At 39.9% G+C, this 19,137-nt stretch overlaps 1 long non-coding RNA gene across 3 annotated transcripts in view; it reads left to right on the forward strand.

Annotated features, from left to right (window-relative positions):
• The window catches only part of LOC142362307 (uncharacterized), a 142,972-nt gene that overhangs the window by 15,903 nt on the left and 107,932 nt on the right, over nucleotides 1-19,137 (forward strand). For 2 of the 3 annotated variants that reach the window (XR_012764940.1, XR_012764942.1), the window contains exon 3: nucleotides 18,033-18,117. The exons of the other annotated variant lie outside the window; for it this stretch is intronic. This is a non-coding gene — a long non-coding RNA (uncharacterized LOC142362307). The remainder of the gene's footprint in view (nucleotides 1-18,032; nucleotides 18,118-19,137) is intronic. 3 annotated transcript variants of the gene reach the window in all.

The raw sequence follows: 19,137 nt of genomic DNA on the forward strand, positions 1-19,137 counted from the left end.
TGCATGGGATGCGTGCTGAGGCTTAGGTGATATTTTGTAGCCTCTTCCCCCTCCATCATGGCCTCTTGATTGTTGCTTGTGAAAGCAACAGAGCTGAAAACTAGTAGAGAATGAAAATCCCAGAAATTCTAAGACATTTTTAAGTTTTAGCATTTTGTTAGCCTTTGTTCTCTCCTGGATGCTTAGATCACCAAATTATTTTTTTTTAAAAACAATTTCTCAGTGGGGCTGCATGTGTGTGTAATGTGTTATAGTTTACCTTAAATACATACTTGCACTACAAAGTAAAATTACACATTGCTGTAATGTAATATATTGCTTTCAGAAAAAGGTCAAGACTGTTGTGTGCGTCAAAAGGGAAAATTTGTCCTGGCAGACTAATAGAGGTTTCTCATGGCTTAACTTCTTCCCCTCAGATTTCAGTATAATTTGAGTTCATGAGATCATTAGGTTAGGCAATCAAAATGTGGTAGAGCAAATGTCTAGCATCTCTTCATTTCGAAATAGCAGTCTTCAGTGTGTCTTGGAAGTTTGGCACAGTTTGCACTGAGGTAGATTTAGTTGCTGATCTGCTTCTCTGCTTAGTCATGACACCCCTCTAATGTCAATCGTGATCCATAGTTTCTAATAAAACCTAGCCTACTCACAAAAATTTAGTGTCTCAAATAGTCGAGAAGGCGAATTGCCAATTTTGGTGTCTGTGAGTTCAGCGCACTAGTGACAACTGCCTGTGACTGTATCTACATTGCAGTTAAAGGTGTAACAGTGACAGGTGTAGATACTGCTTTGCAAATAGTGACCTAGCTAGCCTAGGCCATGGCATTGCAGTTACAAGAGCATTGAGTTTGGTTTCAACTGTATGAATCTGGGCAGTATCCTGGTACTATGTGGTAACTGAAGACTCTGCAGTGCTACTTTGCTTAATGAGTTTTGACGTACGTCAGCTTTTAACTGCAACTTACAAGTAGCCTGAAACTCATTCTGAAGAAAAAGAAGATACTAATACTAATTAAAAGAATTAATTTGAAGAAACAAAACAGTCAAGATGAAAGAGGTGATGTTGCATCTTATGACTACTTGCTTGATCTTACAACTGCTTTCTTGACAGGCAAATGCTAACATTGCAGCATCAGCAGCCAGACTATGTCTGTCTGGCTTTTGGTCTCAGCTTGACCAAGAAGCTGTGTTTATGTGCAGTTCATATAGATCATCCAACTATTTTCTTTGTCTTTTTCATCTCCAGACTAAACTAGTTTCAGCAAGCTTTGTGTCAGCTGTTATTATTGTCATTATTGCACATATTATTGTCATTAAAGCCACATATACGAATCAGGTTCCAGGAGCTCATGAGATTTAGAAAAAATCCAGATGCACCTGACTTCTGTTTGCTTCCCAGGGTTTTGACTCACTGGAGGTTCACATTTTTAAACTTTTCTTTAGAATCATGAACTCCGTTATAAATCCCTTTTAGAAAGGCCAAAGCCCTCATGCTTCCAAGAGCAATGCAAGAATCTGGGTTTGAATCCGCTCAGCTGAGTAGTCTCTTACTTCCTCCCCAGCTATGCCAGCATCTAGACAGCCATGTAAAACGTGGGGGATGCCACCTTCTGCTTTGGTAGTGCTTCTAAGTGAAAGTGTGTGTTATACCCAGTCTTGTAATCTGTACTTGTACTACAAGCCTGTCTGTTGGGTTGATCAGCAGACAAAGCGTGGGCCTGATAGCTTGGGATCAGTAGGCGTGAGATGGGCCCTGGAAATGCTCATGTAAACCAAGATCTTGCCATGCAGAGTAGCAGAACATCCGGCACTCTGCTAACTTCACTGGTAAGAGTTAAAGTACTGATGACTTTTCAGGTGCCAGAGCTTTGAAAGCAGATTTATATTTATAAATACAAATGTTACTCTGAGCAGAGCCAGTTGGTATGAGGTAACAAGTTACTGAGCCTCCCTCAATAGGTGGTCTGTATGCTCTGTGCTCTTGATACATGGCAGGCACAAATAATTGAGTGTACTCCATAGTGAAGGGAGCTGAGCTGCTGTGAGTTCTGTTGCGTTTTTTTTGTTGACTTGCACAGCCGATTACTGTAGGTCAGCTAAGGTATGATACTTGATTAGCTTCCATCAATTTATTTGAACCTTTGACCCTTCAGACATCTAAAAATCTCTGTGGATGTGGCACTAATGATGTAGAAGCAGCTCATCTGAAAGTTCTCTTGTCTACTAGATGATCAGGGAAGACACTTAAGCCTACATTTGTATGAGAGAATAGCAGCTGGCAGGGCATTTTTCCACACTGCTTTGGAACTTGCACTTCCCCCGATACGAAAATAGTTCTGGGACATGCTGCAGTGGCCCACTTGTTTTTCTTAGCAGTAAGGGCTTGGGAGGATTCTGGTGGAAGATTGTAAATATATCTTTTCAGCTGTTGGGCTATGTTTATTATCAAGTAAAAGGGAGCTACTGCTTTAGTATATCTTTATAACTGACACTCTAAAAATATAATCTCAAGCAAAGGATAAGCATCCCTTTCTTTAGAGTGGCTGTATTCCTATGGAGTACCAATGAAAAATCATACATGAGAAAGGAGGAAAATCCATTTTGCTGATAACTAGCAGAATGTGTAGCAGTATATATACATCAAGATACTGCAGATAAGATTTGCTAATAAATTGGGGAACAGTGAACTGTTATTTGCTCTGTAATTTTAGCCACAATAAGTCTATCAAATTGGATTGCCGTTTGCTTCCTTCCTATGAACATACATAATCACTCTAAGTAGCAAAATATTTGAGGGTGGAATTGTGGCTACAAGACAGAAAATGTGAATTATTTTTTCAGCTTATTTTACTTCTATAGACTTGTTACTTTCAAAAAAAAAAGTATCACCTCCCACCACTCTTCACATTGTATATTTGCTCCAATAAATGGAAGATAGAAGGAATGATAGTGATAGGGGTTTGAAAATAGACCTTCACATATTAATGGCTGTAGTGACATGATAAATGTCAGGACTGAAAGACTTACTGAAAACAATATAACTGCAAATAGGAGTAAAGAGCACAAAATGGACAGTGGATTGCTCAGTAGAAGAGAGTAATTTCTCCCACTTTGTTTTATTACTCGCGTAGCTCACTCTCCTTCAATATTTTAGGGAGGGTTGGCAGAAAAATGTAATATTACAAGGCTGTCCTAACTCTGTATAGAAGATGATGAGCTTGTATCTCATGAACAAATATATCCCAAGGTTCAAGATGCCATAGGATCATATTTCATTTACATAATAAGTTATAAGTGATCTCTGCATTAGCTTTTTCCCTCCTTCCATCACCTTCTACCTTCCAAAGTTCTTCTAAATAGATTACATCTCTTTAGAGCTATATTTACTTTGCTAATAGCTATTTTTGGCTTATCAAATGGCCTGCTCTGCTGCTGAAGCTCTGTTTCAGTGTCTCCTCTAATTTAGAAACTTATTTAGAATGGAAATTTCAGAGACCCCAAGTCCCATTTTCGTAAGTGACTGATGAGCTTAAGTCACTTCTGCTACTTTTGAAAATTTTAACCCAGGCATTTTTTTAGGTACAAGCAGAGAACATGTTTGAAAAATTTTCTCATAGGCATGATTTAAAATGCAGGTTTACTGTTTGTTTAAAGAAAGCGAAACTCACCTACTCACTGCTGGATAGTCCAGTAAGCTGTACTAATTTAGGTCCTCTCCATGGCTAAGATCTTTCTACTTCTTAGGACATCTTACAGAGGCAGCTGAAGATTTCCTGAGAAAAGCAGTCTGCAGCATCAGAGAATGCGCATGGGTGGAAATACAAACATAATTAAAAGACCTCAATTGACTTTTTGCCCAGAAGCGAAAATTCATCTTAATGAAATGGCTGCAGCCAGCATGCCATGGCCCTGTGATTGTGATGAGGATTGCGAGGAGGGTGCAGAAAGGTGCCTCATATCTGTTACCCACAGTAGTATGGACAGTAAGCACAGTGCAGGTAAACACCTGAGTCTGCTGCTGCATTAATTGCTCCCTCTAGTCTGGCAGGAGTAATCAAATGATCTGTCACCTGCAAAGCGTGAGGAAAATGTTTACAATCGACAGAACAGAGAGGAAAGCATTAATATCATTTTTTGAGGAATAATGTATGTTATTCTGCTCTTCTGTGTTCATGAAGGATGAATTAAGACTGGAACAGGTGCAGGGAAAGGCTATGAGAGTGATCACAGGAATGGAAAGCATATTATAAAAGACCATGGAAGCTTTGTTTTTATGCGCTAATAAGCCCACATCTCTATAAATACATGGGAGGGGAAAATATACTTGGGCTGAAGAACAATGTGGGGTAAGAACATGTGGGTGTGAACTAGGCTAGAATAAATTAGAGTAGTGTTTTTAAAACCGCCTAACCTTCAAGTAGGTGTGAGAATGGGAGTCCTAACTTTATTTAGGACTGATTAGTTTGAGAAAGCAGCACTTTAACATTGAGAAGATGGCAACCTGGACATTGAGGTGATTCTTTCCCATGCTATTCCCATGTAGCTTTTACAAGGAGAAACACTAACAAAAATGTTAGCGGTATCTCTGGTTTAGAATTCACAGAATGGTTGATGTTGGAAGGAACCTCTGAGGATCGTCTAGTCCAGCCCCTGCTCAAGCAGGGTCAGCTAGAGCAGGTTGCTTAGGGCCATGTCCAGCTATGTTTTGAATATGTCCAAGGATGGAGACTCCACAACCTTTTTGGCAACCTGGTCCACAGTTTGATCACCCTCACAGAGTGAAAAAATGGTTTTGTGTTCAGATGGCATTTCACGTGTTTTAATTTGTGCCTCTTGCCTCTTACCCCGTTACTGGACACTGCTGAGAAGAGTCTGGCTCCCTCTTCTTTGTTCCCTCCTGCCCGGTATTTATACACATGGCTAGGATCCCCCTGAGCCTTTTCTTCCCTGGGCTGAGCACTTGCAGCTCTCCGCCTCTCATGTCAGATGCTCCAGCCCCTTAATCATCTAAGTTGCGCTTTCCTGGACTCACTCCAGTAGGTCTCTGTTTTGCGCGGGGCACCGAGCAGTAGGCACAGGACTCCAGGTGTGTATCACTAGGGCTGAATAGAGGGGAAGGATCACCTACCTTGACCTGTTGACAATGCTGTTCCTAATGCAGCCCAGGAGGCTCTTGGCCTTCCGTGCTGCAAGGGCACATTGCTGGCTCATGGTCAACATGTTCGTTGGAAAGACCTCAAGGTCCTTCTCTGCAGAGCTACTTTGCAGCCGGTCGGCTCCCAGCCTGTACTGGAGCCTGGGATTATTCATACCCAGGTGCAGGACCTGGCATTTCCCTTTGTTGAACTTCATGAGGTTTTTCTCTGCCCATTTCTCCTTCCTATTTTTGTATGCTGTCAGTGCTGCCGTTTGCACCATAAAAGAATGCTCTATCTGTCTAGTGGGTACAGCTGACGTTTGGAATCAGGATTCCTGGATATTTAAATTCCAGTAAGAGAAATCTCATGATAAGAGGGGATGATTGTAGTGAGGTCAAAGGGAGTAGACCGATAATGCAGAGTTATATTTGATTCTGCAGGCAGTTAAAAAACAGCCTTAGGGTATGAATGTCCTGTACTCCTGTATTAGCTGTGGTCTGCTGATGACACAGAAGTCAGATTTTCAGGTTTAAGCATAGATTTATGCCTGTACGAAGAAGTAATGATGATGGTATTCTAAGAGAACACCAAATAAAGCAGTATTTTAATTAAAGAGAATGTAATTATCCTACATTAATCATATTACATCCTTTTCTGTCAGAAATTATGTGGATCAAAGTTAGCAGATGATCCAAACTTTGTAAGTTTTACCAAAGCATATTAATTAAAAAGCAAAATAGAGCTTGGCTTTTTAGAGAACCTAGTGCTGCCAGTTTCAAATGCCATACTACAAGGCATGAACAGGTGTTAACAACACTGTTCATCTTTCCAAAGCAAAATTAAGGAAGCACAGCTGTATGCAATATGCCATTTTAGAACAGGCTTTCTGTATAATTTGAACAATGTTTCAAGCTCGCTCCATTATATTTGAAGAACAGCAGCTCCTCAAATGACTTTCTAAGTGTTATTTTAACACATACAGTTTTAGTGAAGTTTAACTAGGTACTCTTTTTAAAGCTAGAAAATAATGTTAGTATTTCTCAGACATAAAGACTATTCTTCAGTAAAATAGGTCCTTCCAACTGAGGTACTTCATGCTGAAGAAAAGCCAGTCTCAGACGCTCCTTCTAAGAAGAGGAAAAAAATGCTTCCACATCCAGTTCAGGCTGTTCAGATGCTCAGATTATGTCATCCCGAGCTCGATGTCTTGAGGCCCGAACAGGCTTTTAGTTGACAGCAGTGCAGATATGCATTATAACTTGCCAGTTCCCTGAAAAGCTTAAAACAAGAGAGGAGGCCTGTAGACTCTGAGAAAGCTTGCAGTCTGCACTCAGAATAACACATAAAACATTCATTAAGCCGGAGTTAGCCCTTAGTCTGTCTCAGTCACCAGAGGCATGAGAAGGGATAGCACACCATCACCATCCCAGAAATACCACTAATTAGGGGAAAAAAAAAAAGGACACAATTACTCAAAGGATAAGCTTAGCTTTGATTATCAAAGCTCACGTAACAAGAGCTGTCTACTCAAGACAGTCCTAATAGGGCTTACAGTTTCTGCATGGTTTATTCAGCAAGGAAACATCCATCGAGATTGACCCAAACCATCACTATACTCCCACCCCCAGGCCAGAAAACACACTGAAGGGATACCACACTAGTTGTCTCAATCTCATCTTAACCTGCACCTGCTTGGTTTGTGCTCTAAATAGTATTTCAGATGAGGTGGATCCTTAAAGTAACATTAACCCTAAGAAGCCTCCAAAATATCCTTCTCCCATCCATTCTACATTTCCTGTTTGGAGTTCAATAAGGTCATAATGGCAAAACTACTTCCTGCAGCCAAAAGAACAGTTATAGTTTACCTTCAGTTTAATATACTAGTCATTGCTAACAAATAAGTAATAAATTTTTTTTGATGTATTTTGTACCACAGTAATATTATTTTTTTAATGGTTCTGATTTAATTCTACTCTGCTGAGTCATTCTATTAGTTCTTTAGTTTGAACCACCTATTTTAAAGCAATAACCTCAATAAACAAAAAAATTGAGGTTCAGCTATTAATTGAATTAATAGCTGAACTCCTGTGTTACCCAGCAAGCCTATAGCTAGACCTGACTGGAAAGTGGTCTTGGCATTCATTCTAAAATCTGAGAAGATGTCCTAGAAATACTGATTAGAGTGGTGATTTTCAGAACTGAGCTGTTGGTGGGGCATAGCTAAAACCATGAACAGCAGGTATTGCAAAAAAGATTTGTCTAGAACAAGTATCTGAAAATGTCTTTTGGAGTACTAAGATTTAAAAGGGCTGTAGACCAGATTCTGTCTGGCATAGGTGGATATCAGAAATACCTCCTCACAACAGAGTTAAAGTGGGAAAAATATGTAGGTGGGAGGAATATCCATCTCTATTGATCTAAACAGCACAAAACTTGAATAGCTACATTTTTCAACCAGAACTACACCAAAGCTCAAAGAGTTGAAGAGTCAGAGGGCTGGCTTTCATTGTACTTAATTTGATGGTATTTTTATGTGCTCCACATGACTGTCTGGTAACTGCTTTTTAAGGGAAGATTATTTCAGTGAAGGTGCAAGTATTATTGAGTATGTGTGCATCTCTAACAGATCTCTTAAAAGATGGATGTCTAAACTCATGTCAGGATGAGCCAATCCTGTAACCATTAAAGTCAAAAGCAAAACTTGTAAAATGAGGTGGTTAAAGAGGATTTCTGAAAGGCTTTAAATGATAAACATGATTCAATTTACATTTTACATATAATATTTCCATAAACGTATTTACCAATTACCTAAGGCCTTTGCAAGTGTTTGCCTAATAATATGTACAAACATCCAGAAAAAGTATATTGAATAATAGGAATAGAAAGCTTTCTTCAAAATGCCTCTCAGAACTAAGACCTGCAGAAGGCAAATGGTGGTAAACTTCCTTATTAAGTTTGAATTATCCCTTTAAAATTAGAATAGATTTTCCAGGAATTACTTAATCTTTCAGGACTACAGAGTATATTGTTACCTTCAGAAATTTAATATGTGTAAATGGTCTCTCTAGGCAGTTCGGTGATGGACATCTCATGTTTCCTCACTGGTTATTGAATGGCTTCGAGGCAGTCATGAGGTTCACCCTAGTTTTTGACAAACTTGCTGCCCTAGGAAATCCATCTCATTGTTATCCTCAGCTAGTGCACCCTGGAAATATGTTCTTTCAGATTTTCTCCTAAAGTGACCAGATTTTGTTCTGCCACATTATGAAAATGGATTCCTGAAACATCTTGCTGCCTGAGAGGTGGTAGACTGTAGTTTCTCTAAGTCAGCAGTTGTTTTCATGTCTCTTTTTAATCCTAATGGTCTTGATCAACTTGATTTAGTTACCAATGGGATCTAAATCAGAACAGATTTGGGAAGGCAAGAGCTTTGCTGGCTTTAGGATCCTGAACAGAGAACATCTAAATCTAAGTGGAGTTGATTGCAGTGGGGATCATTAGCTGTAACTCAGCTGGATGGAACCATTTCTCAATTGAATATGTCTGTCCAGTATCAATTTTACAGGATACCAGTAGTTCTCATAATTCTGTATTAATGCTAATTGTAAATACTGTATAGTGTTCACCACAGAGAACAAATGATTAACTTTGCTCATGTGGCTTGCAAGGTCAAATTTTCTATGACATTGTTGCAATATTTCTGGTGGACATCAAGGAAATTTTTGCATTTTTTCTTGTATCTTAGTATAGGCATAAGAAATGGGATCTATAACTGAGTAGTTTCTTATTTGTCTTTGCATACAAACCCCATTGCTACCTTAAGGCAGGCATTGGCTCTTCTGTTATGTCAACAGAGCTCACATTTAGAGCTCACATTTTAGTCTATCTGTACCATCACCGTATTTAAGTGCTGTCCTGTAGTCCTTTGGGCAATCTGCCTATACATCTGTCATGTACTTGGTCTCTCCCATGCTCTTTAGAAGGGCTGAAGATGATCTGTTAGAGTGTTTGGTTTGTTTTGCTGTGGACATCTTGCTATAAATATGTTAAAGAAGGTGTGGCCAAAATTGTTACAGGTTCATCAATGTACTATAGTTTCTGTAGGGAGCATGCCAGGGTAACTATAGCTTCCTTGTGCTAACTTCTTGGTTTGACAGCAATTACATCTTCTTCTCTCCCATACCTTTTTATTAGTAAAGTACCTCTTAAAAATCTAAAAATTTGAAGTACTTTCTAGTGTTTAGCTTTTCTCTTGAAGATAGAAGCTGAAGACACAAAACATTTCTGCTAAATTAAATGTTGAATATTAAATGTTGTTGGAAAATGGCAAATCAGATGCCTCATCTGAGTCTTTTACATGGTTCAACACCAGACTGTGCTTAGGTTATTCTCTTTCTTTTCCTTTGGATAGACTTTCAAACCCTCCAAAAAAGTTAAATTGGAATCAGTACGTTCCCACAAAGTTCCTTATTCATTGGATTAGTAAAAATCAACAAAAACATCTTTTTGGAGAATTTTCAAATACTGTGAATCACTGCTTAGTTTTCCAGCAAGGTAGTTTTATTAATAGGACTGCAAAAGGCAAATCCTACTGTGAAACATAAACAATGACTTGCCATTTTTGGTAGCACGTTGTATCTGTCCTTTTGTTTTGTACTAATGCACGGCCTGTAAAGCCACTTCAGCACGGTGTCTGCTGGGTGTACATGCTGGACTAGTAAGCCTGTAATGTCTACAGCAGCATATGAAACATCACAGACTTCTGAAGTAAGTCCACATTTATGGAGTTTAACATAACCTCATTAGGCAGTCCCAGATATTTGCAGCCTTGTATTTACATGGTTCTGTACGGATGATGGTATAAAATGACATGTCGACTAGTATTGACTAGTGACTAAAACCAGTTATGGAGATAACCAGTGTCACCTTGTTGGTTGCAAAATGTTAATCCATCCATTTAATACTGGAATCTGACAGAGAGTCTGAAAGACAGTGGAAATCCGTGGCCTTTTCTGCATGAGGAGATTTAGCTGGCAAACAGTCTATTGGCGTAGGGCAGCTAGTAAGTTCTTTTGGCAGAATGCATTCACATTTGGCTGCTGCTGTTGGCAATATATTTCTTCATGGCTTCAGATTGTATTGGCTAAATATATGTAGCATGTAAGAGGATCTTGGTAACTGTGTCTGTAATGCTGTGCAGTACTCGTCTTGAAGCCAAATGTGCTAACTATTCACTCTGCACTTATTAGGGTGTACTTATTGCTGAATCTGGGGACACATGAAAACAGCTGGTTCTCCAGCAGGAAAGATATTGGGTGGTGCTGGTGTTTTAAAGTTTGTTCAAGAGTGTCCTTACTGATATGTGGATAGGCTGTGTGCCTGGCTAATTCATTTGTCTGTGCAGAGAAGATGGTTCCTTGTCCTTAGGACAGCTGTGTTGTCGCTTGCTGTGAAGTGTGATGGGTTTGTAGGCAGTCTGAGGTATCTATGTGTAGACCTGGCTATATTAACCTGCTGTTATTTGGCATGCAGCTAGGTGAGGCTGCTTTTGAATATTGAATATTGAGCAAGTATCCTTCAACAACTGAGGGAGCTGTGCATTAAAACCACAGAAACTGCTTCCTCAAGGCTGTATTTAGTATTCTTCACACCTTTTCCCATTCCCATCATAGAATCATAAAATTATTTAGGTTGGAAGGGACCTCTGGAAGGTCACCTAGTCCAATGCCTTGCACAAAGCAGGTTCAAGAGGATCAGGTTTCTCAGGGCCCTGTCTGCTTGAGTCTTGACCACTTTCAAGGACATAGATTCTGTAACCTCTCTGGACAACCATTTTTTTGACTACTTTCTTATATCTACTCAGAATTTCCCCTGTTCAGCTTGTGTCTATTGCCTCTTGTTCTATTGCTGTGCATTTCTGAGAAGAGTCTGGCTCCATCTTGCTTGCATCCTCTGATGAGGTAGTTGTAGACAGTAATAAGGTCTCCTCTGTCTTCTCTTCTAAATGGACAAACCCAATTCTTCCATCCTTGCTATGTACATCGTGTGCTTTGTCTCCCAATCAGCTTGGTAGCCTTCTGCTGGACTCACTTCAGTACATCAGTGTCTTGTGATGGGGTGCCCCAAACTGAACATGACACTCAAAGGCATCTGTAAAATAGCGAAGCTGTACTGAGAAGTGAAGTGATGCTGTTTCTTGTAGGATGGGAAAAACTTTGCTCTATAAGCAGACCCAAGATGTCCAGAATGAGTGAACACCAAAGAACAGCAGTGTCTAGTGAGAAGTCTGGTTTCCTACAGGTGAAATGGTTCTGAAGGTGAATGCCATGTGTTGTATACTACATAGCTTCTGCAACTCTCATGTCCGTTGTGGGCTTGTTCAGGTGGAGAAATGAAATATTTGTTCCAACTATTGAAGTCAGAGATATGCCAATTCTGTCTGCCATATGTGCCAATTGTTTGAGGGAGCGAGAAAGAGAGCATTGTGATGGCATGCACCAACCAGACAGCAATTGTTTTTGTTATCACACATGCAGAAATTGTTTTAGCAATTAATTTTGGGGAATTTCCATCTAATACAAAATAGCATGAAGCTGGATTTTCAGAAAATAGACCTTTATCAAGCTTAGCTTACAATATGGGCAGTGTAAAGTGCTGTCCTTGGCATTTATACCTGCTTCTGTGTAGGAAGATTCATAGCAGATATTCTGCTCCATTTGTGTTCAATAGTGCTATAAAACGGAGCGAGGAAGATGATGTAGATCTTTGACTAAAGGGGGTTATTTTTCACGCTATGTTGTGGATTTGTGTTGCTATTATTTTGATTTTCTGATCAAGAATGCAGCTTAGTATCCTTTTTTCTTTGAAAATTGTAGCATATATTCATGCAGTTTTCAGTCTTTCAGTTTTTGTTATAAGACTCAGCAACAGGAGGGAGTTTAAGTTCCCAATTTAGAAAAGAGAGCTTCTCTGATCTATGTCTTTCCCATTTACCATGTAGAGTATTCTACACATAGAGTATTCTATATGGTAAGGCATGCCCTCCAGATCCATGTCAGTCCATACAGGAGGATGTGATAGCTTAGAAATCCTGGAATAACTTTGAATGTCTGTGATTCCACTGTCCATCTAGAGCTCGTTGTGGAGGGATCCTGGTTGCCCAGTAGTCTGGAAATGATGGAAACTGTAACAGCTATAATAAAAGGTCTCTGAGAGGAGTGAATGTATGCCACAGGCTTACTGGCTGGAATTCATCTTACCAAATACAGACAATTCCTCGCCTGGAGGAATTTTCATTTATTGTGTATGGAGAGAAACAGGCATTTCTAGGGCTTGTTTTTTTCATTTTGCAGCACAAGTTATCTCATCGCAGTGTCACTGTCTAAGATAAACCAGATGAATCCCTTGTTAAATGCCTGTTTTCTACATTGGTTTTAAAGGATACCCGAGGTGACTCTTTCAGCTCTAGAAGTGTGTGCCATAGCCGACTAAAGCTGGTTATAATAGGTTGGCCTTTATTGTAATGGCAGCAGAGAGAACTTACATTGCTCGGGGGAACTGGTTTAACTTTCCCAGCTTTTTGCCCCTGGTATTTTGAGAGGGACTGGAAGTGGAGCAGGAATGCACACAGACTTGTGCTAGCTGAAAGTTATTTTTCCTGGTTAAGAGTTCTTTATTGACTAATGACCGTTCTAGAGTAAAATGTGGAATTCATCCATGCCTAAAATTTTCACGGTTCCAACCTGCCTTCCTGGGTTGAGTTTTTTGAGCTTATTAGGAACGTAAACATCACACTGTTGGATGCACAGTGGGTATTTTTGGAAAAGATGCTACTGGCTGGTCATCTCTGTTTCCAGGGTTTGAACAGCTACGCTGTGCTATGGTTAGTTTCTGAAGCATTGGATTTCACCTCTTCTGTTTTCTTAGAGAAGTGCTGATAGCTCTTAGCTTCTGAGGTTTTGGAAACAGTGGGCTGGATGAGTGACAGTAGATGTCTGAGAATCAGACTTTTGGGATCTATTTACCTTGTTGTACAGGGTGGGGATATGGGAAACCAGATAAATGGGAATAACAGGATGCAGGAGGAGAAAAAAGGGAGCTAGGAAGGAGGACATCACCAGAAAAGAAAGGAACAAATCCCCCATATTTTTCCGCACAAGATGTGCCTGCTGAATTTATTTTCTTTGCATCTGTGTGATCACCCACAACAGAGTACCCTGTGTTGTGTGTGAATATAAGCATTTTACAAGAAGTGAGCATTAATTGTGAAATGCAGTAGTTGAGGCACCAAGTTGAAGAGTGTCACATAAAGTACTGGCCAAGGAAGAGCTGAGAATAGGACCTGAGTGAGGCCTGGTCAATAAATACATAGGGAACATTACTGCCATACACTGCTGACTGGTGATATACCCTGTTGGTACTGAGATTATAGTTAATGCAATGATCGTTAAACACAATATTGCTGCAATGTCAGTGCCATCTGTGATAGTAGTTTTGAAAACAGGGAAGAAACCCCACGACTACAGTATACTGCTGAATAAGTAGGAGAGATCAAGGCCATTGTTAGTGTCCCAAGTCCCTGCAACAGCAAATAGTTTTTAAGATAAAATTCCCAGATAACTTTAAAATGTAAACTACATCCTATGTTATGGGATTGTTCTCCTCCGCAGAAACTTGACAATATCTTCTGGATTGATCTTGAGAATCTTTCATCCTGGTCTTAACTTTTCACAAGACCAATCAGCTCTGTTCTAGCCATAGTTCCAATGTATAAAGGAAGGGGAAAGAAGACATCCAGGGTTCAGCTGGGATAGGGTTGATTTTCGCAAGAAGCTGGTTGGGCTGACCCAAACCAGGCAATCAAATGGGATATTCTATCCCATGTGATGTCGTGCTCAGTATTAAAGTGGGGAGCCGGCTGAAGGAAGGGGATTTGCTCCTCAGGAGCAAGGTGAGCATCAGGCGGTGAGAACATTGCATGCTGTATATTCCTTTTATCAGTATAATTGTTGTTATTTTCTTCTGCCTTTGCTGTTCTGTTAAACTGTTTTTATCACAACCCACAGGTTTTGCATTTTCCTTCTGATTCTCCTCCACTGGGGAGGGGGAGTGAGAGAGCAACTGTGTAGTTCTTTGTTGCAAACTGAGGCTAAACCACAACAGAAGAGCAAACCAGAAACCAGAACAAGCCCTCTGATCCAGTGGGTAAAAACATTTGTTCCTTGTTCTCTCAAGTGCACAGCAGAATGGCATTGTAAGGTGCACATGGTTGCAAGCAAACTCAGTCAACAGTGATCAAGACTACTTCCAAATGTGCTTTGTAAGCAGCAACAGAGTGAAACAAACCAAAGAACTATATCACAAGCATAAATTCATGTCTCAAATTTATGCTGTGCTCCTTCTTAAGACAGTTTAATTTGTGTGTTTGGGCCAAAGCGTACCCAGTAATGGAGCCTTGTCTTGATTGCCAAGAAAAGGTGTGTTTTCACTTCAGTAGCTTATTTGTTAATTGTCCTGCTGCAAAATACCTTGTCTCCACTATATCAATTTTACTACGTAATAAGCAAAGTCACCTCCAGGCAAGGATACAGAAGACATGGTTTTAGGAATGCTCTGGCAAATACTACCTTTTAAAAACCTGTTTTCCACTGAATCAGAAGGTGTCCAATTCAGTATTTTCATGTACAGGATGGTGTTTCAATTATAGAGTAGTGGCTATGGAACTTGTCTAGGATTTTAGACTCTTGTCTTCATCTGCTCACTGTCTCTTCCACATCATTGGATATTCTGCTTAGCCTTTAGGCTGCTATTAGTTATTGTGAAGTGGGTCCCATCTGCACGCAGTATAAAAACAAATGACAAACTGTGATACTGTGTCCAAACCAGAATTGTTTTGCGGCCCTCAGTCGTGAAGATAAAGCCTTTGATAAAGTTTGTCCAGTACCCAGAAAAGTGAATCCGTGTTTTCAGTTGGACCCACAATGTCTGTAAGATTGTTGCATGTGTAGTCTGCTTGTGTCTACACCTGAGCCGGCTTTCAGCTCTTTAGATGAAGTACCAAGGGTAGGGTAACTTTTTCAGTTACCTCTCTAGTTGGTTCTCCAGCAGATTCAAAGAGCATCAGTAAGTATTCCTGCAGAAGATGTATGGGTCGGGTGGAGACTTGGTGTCACAGAGCTTAGGAGAGGAAGGGATGTTTTCCAGCTGCTGGTGGAAAGGTATGAGGCTATGTGGTGCTCAGCAGGATATTTTGTAATTGAACTCTTAAAGTCTTAACTCAGCAGGCTAGTTAAAATCGCAGAATAGACACTGAAATATTCCTCTGTCAAAGTTAATTTATATACTGTGGAATACATTTTTGTGGCTTCGTTGGCTATGTAGTATGTGGAAGACATCCTTCTGCCTACACATTTCTGTTGCAGTGACTGGGTAGACTCAGGAAGAAACCCACTGTTGGATGGTGGTAGAGGCACAGAAGTTCCTTGCAGGAAGAAGATGGAGTGATGACAATTGCAATAATGTGCATTATGCCAAATCTCAGACTATTATGTGTATTTCTAAAATCTTGGCTCCTGGAGTTAGATACTAACTTCCCCTATTTAAGATGGAAACTTTCAAGCGCTTGTAGTTACAAAAAACGCAAACCTGAAAGATTGAACCAGAAGGCAACAAAGTCATAAACATATTTTAAAAAGCTCTCAACTTCTCTAGCAGTCTTGGTATTTGGGAGTAAGTTCATTGTTTTGGAATGTTAATCTTAACAGTATCACAGTCTTCTGTCCTGCTTCCTTTCCTTTCCACTGCCTCTGAGGACTTCAAATCACAAAATAACTTAAAAGCACCCAGTATTTATTGTGAGATTATGTAACTTGGTCATCTGGTGTTCGATTACTTCAGCAGTTTCAGAGAAAGAGTTGAATACAGCTGCTTCATTCATAGCTGAGCCTTATACAGCTGATTTTTAGGGGCTTTGAACCTGTTCAATTTCCAAGCAGAAGTCAGTGGGAATTAGCGCTATGGCACTAGGAGCAAGTTTGAAACCTTATTGACCAAGTAAGGCCTTTTCTTCCCCAATACTCTACTGAGTTACTGTGTTGTAAATACAGGGAAGTCTCTACAAACAGATTGTATAATAGACTTTCAAGGACTTTTCTATGTGCATTTTGAAAACAGTATCTGAGTATGAGCTCCTAGATTTGAGCTCCCTTTTATGGGAAGCTTGCATCTAATTTCTAGACCTAAACATTTGAATTGTATGTTTAGACATGAAGTGTCACATTTTCACTGTATAGAACTTGCCCAAGAGTTTGTCATACCCTTCAGAACCAAGTAACCAGCGCAAAGTCTCACTAGTACTTAGGGTACAAGTACTTACATACTTGTTTGAACTCCTCTATTCTGCCTGATAAAGGAATTTGATATACTTCTGCTTTCTCTTCCCAAGTTCCTCCATCAACAGAATAGCGTTGGATATACACATGAAAATCTATTTTCAACTTATTTCTGTGAAGAAGCGGCTAATTCAAAAGGACATTTCATGACAGTACCGAGGAAAGAGTGTGACTTTTTCAAATATTAAAGCTTGGAAAATTCAGATTTGAATGTGCTAGATTTAGCCAACCTACTGTTAAATCAAAACGTTACGTAACATGACTTTCTGAGCTTTTCCTGTCTGTTCTTTTTAACGTGTTTTTCACTCTGAGTTCTGTTTATGAAATTCCTGTTGAAATAGTTCTTTTTAATCAGTCTTTAAAAATGTTTTCAGTTTTACTTTTCAATGGTTCCTTTTTCATGTATGGGGTGTTCGTGTTTCAGCTGTAGAGTCTGATGACAGTGTCAGTGTTTGTCACTTTTTGAATCAGTTGAAAAACTTGTCAAAAAAAATCAAGAAGCAAAAGAGCCTCAGAAGTTGCATTTTTTAATTGACCATGTATTCACAGGTTTTTCATCTTTGTTTTCTTTTTTGGTCTGCAGATTGAGCTGAATAAGTAACCACTGTATATTGATGTTAACTGTATCAGAAGATTCTGTTTGGTAGTAAGAAATTCAGAAGACTGTATAACAGTGGCAGTATAACAGAGACCTCTTGTCTATATTTGAACCTAGTGGTCAACTGTTGCTTAATGCCACCCCTTTCTGATGCTGAAGGTCTGATGTGCTTATAAATGCTTATAAATATCTGAAGAGTGGATGTCAGGATGATGGGGCCGGACTCTTTTCAGTGGTGCCCAGTGACAGGACAAGGGGCAATGGGCACAAACTGAAGCACAGGAATTTCCGTCTGAACATGAGGGAGAATTTCTTCCCTCTGAGGGTGATGGAGCACTGGAACAGGCTGCCCAGGGAGGTTGTGGAGTCTCCTTCTCTGGAGATATTCAAGACCCGCCTGGACAAGGTCCTCTACAACCTATTGTAGGTGACCGTGCTTCGTCGGGGGGGTTGGACTAGGTGACCCACAGAGGTCCCTTCCACAGAATCACAGAATGGTAGGGGTTGGAAGGGACGTCTGATATTGAGATATTTATAAACATTTATTAGGTCCCCTCTCAGCCTTCTCTTCTTCAGGCTGAACAAGCCCAGCTCGCTCAGCCTCTCATAGGAGAGATGCTCCAGTCCGCTCATCATCCTCATAGCCCTAAAACCCCAAACATTCTGTGATTCTGTGTCATCTTCCAAGTGACTTATGCAATCAGCAGTGCAGAAATGTGAGGGGAGCCGTAACTGGCAGCAGAGACAAAAGATTAGTAAGTGGAACTTTTAGAAAAATAACCCTTCTACATACTGATGCTCTTTCACAGCCATTAAAGTGAGTTGATAAGACGGTAAATATCCATCATTAATAATGTTGCCACCCTTGCTTCTGCTAACTTTTGCATTGCTATTATTGTTGTTTTTCAGGATGAGGAAATAGGAGGATGAGTTTGGGAAGCAAAGTTAGCAAGAAGTTGACAGGACGTTGACACTGCTGATAAAGGAAAGCAAGGTATATTGGGCTGTCTTAATCACAGATGCTGCTTCTGAAATATGTAGAGACTGAAGTTTAGATATTATCTGTTTCGGTACCCATTCACTGTAATTCATGCCAGGCAGTTTGTATCAGTAGGTGGATGCCATTTTTAGCAGGAAATTAAGGAAACCACCTGGCTTCACTGTGTCCCTGTTCTTTCCTGACATTACCTTTCTTTAATTCTGGCAACCACAAGAAAGTACCATATCTTACTACAAAGATATTTACACAGCAGTCACATTATGACTCTGTCTTACATAGAAATACTTAAAAGTTAATAAGAAGTTAATACCTTAAGTTAATTAACATCAGTCAAATACTGCTATCAGTATAGGTTCAGCAGCAAAGAATTCAGCACAGATTAACTTTCTGAATTTGCTTTTCAGGCAGGCTTTGCAGTCTGTGCCAAGTTCTGTAGCTTCAGTGCTATGCTGCTTGCAGTCTACTCGTTTAAGTATACCTTCATATGATACAGTCACGCCTTGCTCAAAATGTAGGCATGGCATGTTAGACAATGTAGCACCAGGCAGAATGGATGCCTCTCGTGGTTACAGTCTTTTACTATAACTTTGAAATATTTAGTATAGCTGATATATATTGTGATTATTTGTGTCTGGAACTTTGTGGAAGTCCAAGTTCCTGTGGCATAAAACTGGATGAACATTGAAATTAAGTTTTGAATGTATCAGCAAAGCAATACCACTAACATTAGTGATTAGAAACAGCAGGTTGGGATGAAGTTTTGAGGTACGTGTATAGAACTGGTGACTGCTGCAAAATAAATAAGCTATTAACTGTAGGACTGTGGCACTCACTGAATTTCCTGCCATTAGCAATGTACTTTCTAAAGAGATCTGGCTACAATATTTGTTGCCTTGGGACAGTGAAAATACTTGCGTTCAGCAAGGAAGCACTAAATGGGCAGTACTGAAACATTATCAACCAAAAGCTTAATAGCTGCTGAAGGCATACGACTAATAGTCTAAACTAACTGGC

Source organism: Opisthocomus hoazin, chromosome 8 (assembly GCF_030867145.1).
Source record: "Opisthocomus hoazin isolate bOpiHoa1 chromosome 8, bOpiHoa1.hap1, whole genome shotgun sequence".
Lineage (NCBI taxonomy): Eukaryota > Metazoa > Chordata > Aves > Opisthocomiformes > Opisthocomidae > Opisthocomus > Opisthocomus hoazin.